Raw genomic sequence first — 1,620 nt, 5'->3', positions numbered from 1 at the left:
GCACAGCAGGTCTGGGGCTGGGTTGGGGGCTGGGGGAGAGGCGCCTCTCCTCACCGCGGCAGGTCCGGGGCTGGGGGAGGGGCATCTCTCCCTGCTGCAGTCCTGAGCGCCTGCATGGTGCTTGATAGGCTGCTGCGCGCCCGTGCAGCTTAGAGGGAACTTAGAAGTTTGGCCCATTCAAATAAAATCCATTTTAATATAGTCAAATGCAAAGTTATTAATCAAGGAATGCAGGTTGTCACAGAGCCGCAGGTTCAGTGCTCTGGAGCAGTCTCTGGGAGGACCCCTTCAGGGAGCCAGACCCCCTTAGGGTCACAGTCTTTCAGTAGGGCAAGCCACTTGGCTTCACTGCCTTCTGGGACTGAACCTCGGAGCCTTCAGCACCCCTGCGCCACACCGTGAGCTCCCTTCAATGAGTCCACCTGAGATGGGCACCTGCGGGAGACTTGTACCCCCAAAGGGAGCCATGCACCCCCACCTTCTTAGTCTGCAGGGACTCTCAGCCGCGGTGTAAAAGCAGGAGGGTTATTAGATGTCTGGAACACAGTGTAGAAAACCCTTAGTTAACCTAGAGAACAGAAAGTACAGTCCATCTGGGTCAGTCCTAGAGCCCTCTAACCCCTCTTTAGTCCCAGTCCAGGAGCATCTGCCTCCTTCCAGCAGCCTGCGCTTAACAACCTCACCTGGCCCCTCCTTTGTCCTTGTTCCTGGTGAACATTGTCACCTGGCCTTCTTCTTAGCCCTTTGTTCTCCAGCTGGTGACACCCCGCTGGCTTCCTAAGGAAGGTGGGCCATCTACGGTGGTGGTTAGGTGCCAAATGTCTGGGCAATTGGAGTGGCCATTATCTTTTCGGACTCTCCATGGGCTATCTCAGCCATTAGTGATGATCTTCAAAAAATCAAGGAAGACAGGAGAGATTCCAGAGGATTGGAAAAGGGCAAATCTAGTGCCAATCTATAAAAAGGGAAATAAAGACAACCTGGGGTATTATAGACCAGTCAGCTTAACTTCTGTACCTGGAAAGATAATGGAGCAAATAATTAAGCAATCAATTTGCAGACATGGGGGTCCCTCTCTTGCTTCCCAGATTTGGGGGGCAGCTCCAGGGGCACCTTTGGGTGCGGGAGGGGAAGGAGTGGGGTACAGCCTGTTCCTGTTGCTCACAGGAGGGGAGGAGAAAGCAGAGTTGCACTGAGATGTTGGGCTCTTTGCTCCCCTTTGCCCCACAAGACCAGCGAGGGGAGGGGAGAGCAGGGCTGAGTGGTGTGAAGAGGCTGGAGCTTCTTGCATCATAGCAACTCCATTACTCATAATAACACTGCGCCGGTGGCAATAGGGGGTTGTGGAGGCAGCGTCAGGAGCAGTGGCATAGCCAGGATAGGACACTTGGGTGGGCAATGACAAGGGCTGGGGGGGCAGGAGGAATCGGGGCTGCTTCCCCCCACCCTCTCCAGCCGGCCTTGGGGGCGATGGACATGCTGGCCAGGGGCCCCCCGCGGCCCAGGTGCGCATCTGGGAAGCAGGGTCAGGGCGCAGAGGGTTGCCTGGGCGGGTGGAGCGGGGCAAGTGCTGGGGCCGTGGCGAGCTGGGGCTGCGGGGGTGGGTCTGGATGCTAAGTG

General features: G+C 56.7%; 1 protein-coding gene across 1 annotated transcript in view; it reads left to right on the top strand.

Moving 5' to 3' along the window:
- IQCA1L (IQ motif containing with AAA domain 1 like) overlaps positions 1 to 1,620 on the top strand; it is a 47,511-nt gene that overhangs the window by 12,303 nt on the left and 33,588 nt on the right. The window lies entirely within an intron of this gene.

This window comes from Terrapene carolina, unplaced genomic scaffold, assembly GCF_002925995.2.
Source record: "Terrapene carolina triunguis isolate 2854851 unplaced genomic scaffold, T_m_triunguis-2.0 Scaffold278, whole genome shotgun sequence".
Taxonomy (NCBI): Eukaryota; Metazoa; Chordata; order Testudines; family Emydidae; genus Terrapene; species Terrapene triunguis.
The sequence above is the reverse complement of the archived record's forward strand: the minus strand, read 5'-3'. Positions and strand labels throughout refer to the sequence as shown.